The sequence below is a fragment of the Mesoplodon bidens genome (assembly GCF_964165515.1).
Source record: "Mesoplodon bidens genome assembly, chromosome: 10".
Taxonomy (NCBI): Eukaryota; Metazoa; Chordata; class Mammalia; order Artiodactyla; family Ziphiidae; genus Mesoplodon; species Mesoplodon bidens.
The window spans coordinates 81,515,958-81,525,223 of record NC_138172.1 but is presented as its reverse complement, the minus strand read 5'-3'; the positions used below and the strand labels follow the sequence as shown (position 1 = coordinate 81,525,223).

Below are 9,266 nucleotides of genomic sequence, written 5' to 3'. Positions count from 1 at the left end.
TCTAAGACATTGGTGTCAAATAAAAGTGCATTTGAATAGGTTCCCCACTCGTTTTAGGCTAGTCGCTTAATCTCTAGAGACATCAAAATCCTCAACTGTAAACTTAGAATAATAACAGAATTTACCTCAAGTAATTTTTATGAACATGAAATGAGGATAAAAATGAGAAATGCCCGCTATGTGGTAGACACTAAACATATGTTAGTTCCTTTCCATATACTATAAAGGTAATGTACTAACATCTCTTTCTCTAGATGGTAAAATAAAATTCACCCAGCAGTGAAAAAATACAGAATTCCAATAGAAAAAAAGGAATGAGCTGCCTCTTCTGTGGAGAGAATTTAGAAAGGTTTGGAGACAGTCAAACCAGGATTCAGCCCCAGTTAATGTTTTTGAACAAGTGTATAATGGCAGCCAAAGACTGACACTGCTCCCTGCCCCTCTCTGTAAGTGAAGTTTTCTGGTTTCAAAGCCCCTCACAGGCCCAAGGTGACAGCTATGTAAGAACAAAGCTGCTCTGTTTATGTCCTCAGAGTGAGGACAGATGCAATCTGAGGCTTGGTTTGGTGCAATTTCACAATGATGCCCACTGATAGGTGAGAATTTGGTCCAAGGAAGGACCACATGGGACCCCTCCAATGCCGCCATGAAGAAGGCAGACACTAACCCTTCCATTTGAACATACATTATAAAGTGCAGTTTGCTTCTGTGGTCTGATTCATCCAGCTTCACGGTAACTGAGGGACAGCTATCATGGCAGGAAAGCCCAAGGTTCACTATGTCAACGCATGAGGCAGGATGGTGGCCATCCGGTGGCTCCTGGCTGCAGCTGGAGTGGAGATAGGCCCTCTTAACTTGGATCTAAATTGACTCTCAAAGTGCTTTTCTCGTATAAGGTAGGAGGCTTCCACACTTGAGGAGCTGGGGATGATTTTTCATTACATAAAAGTAGCTGCACATTAAAAAAGAAATGGACTGATTTGACCAAATGAATATGTAAATGATCCTGCCCATGGAAGAGCAGGAAAACAATTTTTTTTTTCAATTTTAAAGGAAACAAAATGGGGAGGGTGGGAGGGAGGGAGATGCATGAGGGAAGGGATGTGGGAACAGATGTATATGTATGACTGATTCACTTTGTTATAAAGCAGAAACTAATAAAAAAAATAAAATAAAATAAAAAAAGGAAACAAAAGAAACATCAACTAATCCAGTTGCGTGAAGCTTATTTGGATTTCATTTCAACAAACTGTAAATATTATTTGTGACACATACAACAAGTGGAAACTTGATTGTTGATTGAGCATAAGTTATTAAAGAACTATTGTTAATATTTTAGGTGTGATTTTAGGTTTATTATTGTGTTTATGTTCAAAATAGTTCTTACGTTTTAGAAATATGCATCAAGTATATAAGGATGAAATGATATGCTATCTAGGATCTTCTTCCATTTTTACAAGAAGGGGAGGGTGGATGGTCATATAGATGACACAAGATTGGCTTGAGCTGATAATTATTAAAGATGTATGAAGGGTATGAGAACCACTGTACTTTTATTTTTGTACATGCTAGAAATTTCCACAATAAAAGGATAAATGTATATAATATTAGAAAATAAATGTAGTTAAAGTTGATATAATCACAAATATGGGAATGAGCCAACTGTAACAAACCATCTGTTAAAGATTTAATATATTGGGCTTCCCTGGTGGCACAGTGGTTGAGAGTCCGCCTGCCGATGCAGGGGACACGGGTTCGTGCCCCAGTCGGGGAAGATCCCACATGCCGTGGAGCAGCTGGGCCTGTGAGCCATGGCCGCTGTGCCTGTGCGTCCGGAGCCTGTGCTCCGCAACGGGAGAGGCCGCAACAGTGAGAGGGCCGCGTACCGCAAAAAAAAAAAAAAAAAGATTTAATATATTCACTCAGCAATGATTTGGGTGGGGGGGCACCTTTAGTACCTGGCTCTGTACTAAGTTCTGGGGATACAGAAATGAATGAGACAGACACAGTCCCTGCCCTCAGGCAGCTTACACTCTAGTGAGGATGCAGACAAGTAAGTAGGTGATTAAAAGAGGGGTGGGAGGGCTTCCCTGCTGGCGCAGGGGTTGAGAGTCCGCCTGCTGATGCAGGGGACACGGGTTCGTGCCCCGTTCCGGGAAGATCCCACATGCCGCGGAGCGGCTGGGCCTGTGAGCCATGGCTGCTGAGCCTGCGCGTCCGGAGCCTGTGCTCCGCAACGTGAGAGGCCACAACAGTGAGAGGCCCGTGTACCGCAAAAAAAAAAAAAAAAAAAAAAAAAAAAAAAAGAGGGGTGGGAGCATCTAGGAGGACACCCAAGCATTTTACAGTGTTAAAATGCCATATTCCCAGGAGCACATGTGGGACTCTGTTGAGTGCTTCTCTCTAGAGGTGTCACTGAGAAAAGCACATCTTAACTCAGGTCAGAAGGACACAGCAACTCTGTGTGGGTTTCCTGGGGAGGGGGTCATGGACAGACTCCAGAGATCTGGTCCCTCAGGGGAGAGCAAGCAGTAAAGGAGGGTTTCAGGTGAGGTGTTGTCCTGCAAAGGGAACCTCTAGTGTGCTCTCTTAGCCTCCTAACGGCATGTTTACCTAAGCCTCGGGATTGCACTTTCTCGATTGCTTCATGAATGCACAGGACGTTAGCCTTGTCCGTTATCAAGTTCATGAAGAAACAAGTACATAAAAATTCAAACAGTGCCAGTTTAGGTTGTTTAGTTTCTATAAATCAGCAACCCACAGTTTTCGCTGTGGTCCAGCTTTGGGGCTCAAGGATGTGTTCAGAGCCCCCAGGCAGGATGAGTTCAGCACAGGAGGCTGAAGTAGGGGGGGATTTTGAGAGGATCCCAGGCCTCCTCTTCTTCAGCTCAGCTTGACTGAGGAGGGTGTGGGGCAAGGCTTACCAGAGGCTCTTGGTCAGGACTTCTGGGTTCTCTGGGCCCAGAGGCTGATCCTCACAACCCCATCTCCATCAGTCTCACAAGCAACATCACACCAGCAAGTCCTATCCTACCTCGGCCACCCTCCCACACTGACCACCCACCATCCCTTATGTTGTTTTGAACTGGGTGCTTTATAAATTGTTTCCCACACACCTCACTGTCTGTATAGTCTGACCCTATAGGATCATGTAGAGGCACAATAAACTGTTCCACTGAGCAAGTTAGAAACCCCCAATTCTCAAACTTTTCACCATCAAGACCCCTTTTCAAAATATAAAATTGAATGGAGGGAGGTAATATACAGCAGAGGCCCCCGGTGGCAGCATCTTGGGGGTCAGTGGCCCCATGGGTACCCCATGCTGGGGGACACCCAATACCCTGTCCTGATCTCACAGGGAGAGAAAGTCTTTCCAGAGATATTGAAACTCCATAACTAAGGAACTTCCCAGTCTCTTCCCACCAGTGATATCCCCCTCCCAAATCACTACCTAATCACTGACAGAGGTGGAGACAGGGTGGAGGTGAATTGAACTTGCAAAATAAGCAGTTACATGCTGCAACCCGTGCTTTTATCTTGGTGGCTCTAATCTAAATTTCCAGGTGGCCATGATCACTGTCCTCTGTGGACCCCTCCAAACTCAGAAATCCTAGTCTCCATAGTCTGCACCAGACAGAGGCCATGCTGTGGAATGAAATAACAAAAATGCTGTGGAATGCATGCTCAGTAATGCTGTGGGATGAAATAATAAAAATTCACTGACTATTTCTGCTTTCCAGTTTGAAGAGATATTTATGGAAACTTCAGAAGACTTGGATAAGTTAAGAAATAGTAAGACCAAGAAATTAAATTCCTCTGATGGGAGGATCTAGTAGAAGTCATAAGTTGAGGTTTGAACCCCAGCAATGCCGTGTGTGTGCACGGTGGGAGTGGGGTCAGTGGAGAGGGAGAAACATGGTTAAAGGTAAGGGGTGGGGCTTCTTGAGCAGGTCTTGCAGCTCACTCAGGACTAGGAAGGGCTGGAACTCTGAGTATTTGCTAAAGGAACCAGCCCTGGTGCCCTGTGAATGCCCTCTCTGTGCACTCCCTGCCTTTCTGCACCGTGAGTGACTGTATCAGTTCAGGATGCCACACAGCCCTCCCGCCCAAGGAAAACAAATGCATTAGAAAGAAGAGGGGAGAAACAGGCCCAGCAGTTGCCTTGAATTCTTTTCTCTGGCAAGTTTGACAAGGTAACATCCTAGCAATATTGCAGACTTGGTGAGCAGGGAAAGGGACCTCCACATACAAATCTCTCAAAACCTGCCTTATATGATGTGAGACTTACGTGAGAACTTCCCATTTGAAATGGCAACCTATTGCAGCTTCTTCCAACTTCTTTCTAAAATATCCGTGAAGATAAATTGACACAGAATTAAAAGGGACCTCCCATGTATCTGAATGGGAAATAAAAAGAGAAATGAAATAATAAGTTCAAAAGTAAAAGGCAGATTGATAGGAAAAAGAAGGACTATAGGAAGCTAAAACCAAAATGCCACCCTGCTTAAATGTACCAGATCATTTTAGCGTTTCATTTTATATCTGCAGTTATTTCAACATTTTTTTCATCCTAGAAGGGTGTAATTCATCGAATACTTCACTCTATTTCTCTTCTTCTTTCAAAAGAAGGGAGTTTGGGCTTCCCTGGTGGCGCAGTGGTTAAGAATCCGCCTGCCAATGCAGGAGACACGGGTTCGAGCCCTGGTCCGGGAAGATCCCACATGCCGCGGAGCAACTAAGCCCGTGAACCACAACTACTGAGCCTGTGCTCTAGAGCCTGTGAGCCACAACTACTGAACCTATGCGCCGCAACTACTGAAGCCCACACGCCCTAGAGCCTGTGCTCCTCAACAAGAGAAGCCACCACAATGAGAAGCCCGTGCACTGCAACGAAGAGTAGCCCCCGCTGCCCGCAGCTAGGGGAAGCCCACGTGCGGCAAAGAAGACCCTACGCAGCCATAAATAAAAATAAATAAATAAATAAATCAAAATAAATCAAAAGAAGGGAGTTTGATGTTCCAGCAAGTGCCCATGGTTGAAATTGATGGGATGAAGCTGGTGCAGACCAGAGCCATCCTCAACTACATTGCCACCAAATACAACCTCTATGGGAAAGACATGAAAGAGAGAGACCTGTACAGTATTTTTTCTCCTCTTTCATTAATGATTAATAGGAACGATCTAGGTCCTTCCCTGAGTGAGCAGGATGTGCTCACAGGGGTCATGACCGACAGCAGTATAGACCTTAGTGGGTATAACTGAGTACAGTAGAGACCTATGAGGATGAGGGAAGAGTGGAACTTGGAGTGGAATCAAGAGCTTATGAAAGAGGATGTGGTCCATGGATATAGTACAGTGACAGAGGTTTCCAAACACGGATGAACTATAAAGCCAGGAGGATGCTGGAACCATGACTCCAGGAGCTCAGGCTGGACACCCACCAACAGCTAGAGACAAGGGACAAAGTGTCTGAGTGTCTAGAGGATAAAGACTGGAAAGGGAAGGATCTAAAGGAATTGATTCTTACGTTTCAGAAATTTTAGAATGATGACCAGGAACCTAATTTATCAGTCCTTTATATGGACTGGCCACTTGACAGAGTAAACAAAAGCTGGTCCTCAAGATGCCAGGATTATCTGGAACATTTTACTGTAAGTCTGAAGCAACCAGATTTTTGTTTTTACAACTTTATTGGAGTATAATTGCTTCACAATGGTGTGTTAGTTTCTGCTTTATAACAAAGTGAATGAGTTATACATATACATCTGTTCCCATACCCCTTCCCTCTTGCGTCTCCCTCCCTCCCACCCTCCCTATCCTACCCCTCCAGGCTGTCACAAAGCACTGATTTGATCTTCCTGTGCTATGCGGCGAAGCAGCCAGATTTATTCAATACAAGCGTGTTTGAGGGAAATTTGTTCTCTGTTGTGATGGGGCCACATGACTGATATTAAAATCCTGTAATGAACTGTGAGCAGTTACTCAAAAAGTTAAACATACAGTTACCATATGACTCAGCAATTCCACTTCTAAGTATATACCCAGGAGAGTCAAAAATACATCCATACTAAAACTTGTACACAAAAGTGCATAGCAATGTTGTTCATAATATTCAAAAACTGGAAGCAAACAAAATGTCCAGCAACTGATGAATTGATGAACAAAGGGTGGTACATCCATACAATGGAAGATTTTTAGCCACGAACAAGAGTCAAGTACCGATGCATGTGACAACATGAATGAACTTTGAAAAATACTAAATGAAAAACTCCAGACACAAAAGGCCACATACTCTATGATTCCAAATGTATGAAATGTCCAGATGTTCAAATCCATAGAAATAGAAAGTAGTTGAGTGGTTACCTGGGGCTGGAATGTGGAAGAACTGGAGAGTGACTGTCAAGGGTACTGGATTTCCTTTTGGATAAAATGATAAAAATAATGTTCTGGAATTAGAATGTGGGGATGGTTTCAGAATGATAGTATAATTTAAAGGATGAAAATGATGCCATGCGAAAATATTTCAATAAAGGTTTACTTTAAAAAACTCCTGTAGGAAGCCCTGTTTGGAACAAAAACAAAAAATCACCCAGAATATACATTGTTGAAACTGTGTGAAGAATTGAACTATTTCACGATATATTTGGGTTTTTTTTAAAGATTTATTTATTACTTATTTATTTATTTTATTTTATTTTTGGCTGCATCAGGTCTTAGTTGTGGCACACAGAATCTTTCGTTGTGACATGCAGGTTTTCTCTCTCTAGTTGTGGTGCACAGGTTCCAGAGCGGTGAGCTCTGTAGTTTGCGGCATGCAGGCTCTCTAGTTGTGGCGCTCGTGCTTAGTTGCCCCTCCACATGTGGGATCTTAGTGCCCTGACCACGGATCAAACCGCACCCTCTGCATTGTAAGGCGGATTCTTTACCACTGAACCACCAGGGAAGTCCCCTCACGATATATTTTGGGTGGAGTCTTGAGAAATGCAAACAAGGCCAGAGCCAGGCAACCGTATGTGGAGAGGGTTGTGGAGCCACGTTCTGTGGGAAATAGTTGGAGGAACTACTGATATTGGGCATCTAAATGGTCCTGGTGGTGTAACAGGATGGGACAGGGAGAGGGATGTGACTGGGACCGTAGTGCCAGGACTCTCTCTGGACGTGACTGAGGTGGTACTAATGCATCACACTGTACACAGAACACACCACAACAGACATGGCAAACCCTATGTGTGGTTTCAGTGGTTACCTGTAGTGATTCACCCATTTCTCTCTTGCCTCTGACTCTGGATGAGTCACCGGTGTGCTTTGTCCCTATATTTGATTTGTGTATAACCAAAATATTAGACATATATCTACCTTAATGGCTTGTTCTAGAATGAAATGTTACAATTAATAAAACTCATAACTGAATGACTGGCATAGAAAAATGCACCCAGTGGAGGAGAATTACTTTCATCACCTCCTGATGCCCCACTCTTATCCATTCTTAAACTATAAAATCTAAGGCAGGAGACATTTGACAATTTGGTCATTTTGTCTTTCAGGATTGATATGTATTCAGAAGGTGTGACAGATTTGGGTGAGATGATCATGCTTTTACCAGTGAACCCACCTGATCAAAAGGATGTCAAGGTGACCCTGATCTGAGAAAGAACAACAAACCGTTACCTCCCTGCATTTGAAAAAGTAAGTGGACTGTTTAGTATTTTTGGCACTGAGATCAGAGGACCAAGAAAAATAGTGCCTGGCATTGCAGGGGCATTGACCTTCACCTCTGTGAGTATTCCTGAATACTAATGTAACATCCTGATTCTCAAGGTATTTTATAAAAATCGACTATGAAGAAGAATTGTACCAGTTTTACCCAAGTTGTAATGTTTCAGCAAAATTTTGATTTACTTAGACCCAGTCTGGAATTCTCTACTTGATTACATTTCGTGGTTGTACTTAGAGCTTGGGCTGTAGAAGCTCTGAGAGCCACACTGGAGCCTGGAGTAGATGGATCCTGCAGAACACAGGGCAGGGGCTTTGATCCAAGAGGAGCACAATGACAGCAATGCATCAGAAAACATTCTGGTAGCATGTGTAGGGGGACATGAGACCAGATGTCCTTCAGGAGAATGTGGTACTGTTTCGGGGATGAATGAGATGTTTCTAAACAGAGATGGGAGCAGTGGGGTGGGAAGGAAGAGACAGAGGAAAAGCTGTTCAGGAAAAAATAATCTACAAATTTTGAGGACATGGCTCTCAGAATTTTGAAGAAAGTCATACAAAACCAGGGAAATGATGTTCCATCATTATACCTAGTATATATCTCAGTTAATGTTTCTCTTTGAAGGTAAGAGGAGAACATTTCAAGATCAAAACTACCTGAAATCATGGGAAACAAAAATCATGAACCAAAAAAAAAAAAAGACTTAAAGAGATTCAGGAGGCTTACATATAAATAAAAAGATTAACACCAACACCCACATTTTTATAAAGCATAGGGTCATTCTTTCATTTATTCAGCAAATGCTAATTCATTGCTTGCATGTCCAGCCATGATATTTAAGGAGTGAAGAATTTAACAGTAATCACAAAGCACACCCTCCTGGCCCTTGTGGTGCTGAGTGTTTATGGAACTTTCACATGATGATAAGCTCTTCAGTGATTGCAGTTTGAGTACAACTATACTTTGAAAACAAAGGGCCCCATGACAACATAAGTAAAAATTATATATTACAAAATACATTTATTGTTTGTTTGTTTGTTTGTTTGGCTGTACTGCGCAGCTTGCAGGATCTTAGTTCCCCAACCAGGGATCAAACCCGTGCCCCCTGCAGTGGAAGCATGGAGTCCTAACCACTGAACTACCAGGGAATTCCCTATTACAGAATACGTTTTGATGTTATTATATTCTTTTCCAAATAATTATCCGTTTGTCCATACTTCTATATGTATACATAAACTGAAAGTGTATTTGCTAAAATGTTATTATCTTTAGTTGGTGGTGCTGTGTGTGTTTTTTCTCTTTGTACTTTATGATTTCCAGATTGGTGGAATATTTTAATAAATATCACATATTTCCCTAACATATTATTATAAAACGTTTCATACATTCAGAAAAGTTTAAAGATGTATAAAATGAACTCATATGAACCCACCACGTGGATACCAAAAAGCTGTGTTTTCCATTATCATATGTCATTATCTCTCCATTCTTGTTCTGTCAATCAAACGTATTATTTTGGATAGATTACAAAGTGACCTTAAGTCATCAGGGA

The 9,266-nt window shown here is 42.5% G+C and overlaps 1 pseudogene across 1 annotated transcript; it reads left to right on the top strand.

Annotated features, from left to right (window-relative positions):
• Positions 1-753: 753 nt before the first annotated feature.
• LOC308624309 (glutathione S-transferase A2-like) lies at positions 754-7,688 on the top strand (annotated as a pseudogene). The gene is made up of 4 exons (XR_014017903.1): positions 754-834; positions 3,741-3,792; positions 5,003-5,135; positions 7,545-7,688. The product of XR_014017903.1 is annotated as a glutathione S-transferase A2-like (transcript).
• The last annotated feature ends 1,578 nt before the right edge of the window (positions 7,689-9,266 follow it).